The sequence below is a fragment of the Apium graveolens genome, chromosome 9, assembly GCF_009905375.1.
Source record: "Apium graveolens cultivar Ventura chromosome 9, ASM990537v1, whole genome shotgun sequence".
Lineage (NCBI taxonomy): Eukaryota > Viridiplantae > Streptophyta > Magnoliopsida > Apiales > Apiaceae > Apium > Apium graveolens.
In genome coordinates, this window is record NC_133655.1 from 143,654,438 (window position 1) to 143,655,640 (window position 1,203).

The window sequence follows — 1,203 nt, forward strand, 5'->3', positions numbered from 1 at the left end:
TCCTCTATATGTAGAAAATGGTGGGGTTGCACTACTACGACTGATCATCGTAAGTGGTCTTCCTGGCGCGGTAAACTCCCGTAATGAGTTCATCATCCAATTGGATATTTCTGCAACACTACCCAGAGCACTTCGATAGAAAGGCTACGGTTGGGCGATTGTTGAGTGTTGGCAGGGTCAAGTTTTCAAAATGATGTTTGCATCAAATGAAGTATCTCGTAACTTCATTTTATTTTGATGATATTTTAAAGATTTAATCTATTCAAATCTGGTCTTGTAGTCTCATCTATGTGATGAACTCTTGAACTAATTATAACTTGAACGGTGGTAGTTCAAGTAGTATTTAGAAAAGATATAAGTATATTGGAGTATCTTGTAACTTTATCTTTTAAACTTATATCTAGTAAATGATTATCTTACGATGACAAAGACTTTCAGAAAAACATTGAGACAAGGTTAGATATATGAGATCACCTTGCAACGATATTTTTTATACAGTTATACACTGGGACTTTGTGTATATTATGCATGGAAGAGGACTTCCAATATTTTGAAAAGTATATATGTATATATATATACTGAATATTTTGCGACTTCATCGCATTAAGATATCAACTTGGTTCATTTCTTTTGACCAAGACTTTCATGAGTACTAAGAGAAGGCTCATATACTATTAATCATTATACATATTATTTTGGTGGGCTTGCTGCTCACCCTTGCTTTCTTCTTTCATCACACAACATCAGATAGACAAGATGAACCGGACCAAGCTCCCGATTCGCAAGAGGTTAGGAGACGTTCCGCAGTTTTCTAGAAGCACTGATGCCGCCATAGCTGAGGTAGGAACTACCAATAGGCTAGGCTTTCAACTTTTGATGTATCAGATTATGTATATTTATGAATTGTAATAATGGCAAAGAAATGTAAATTTATTCAGAAACCTGTTTAAGGTGTATTGGCATATAATTGTGGAATAAAATGACTTGTGGTTATTTTTGGATGTTCATCTCTGAGACTATAACGTGTGGTGTGTGTGTTTATTGTGGGGTCACAGTACAGAGTAGTTGAGTAATTATTAAGATTGGGTGTTATTAAGGGAAATGGAACTCGTGACAACCCGGATCCCCGACCCCGGATTTGGGGGTGTTACAGAAATGGTATCAGAGCTAAGCGTTATAAACCTCAGAGATTATGGGACGTTA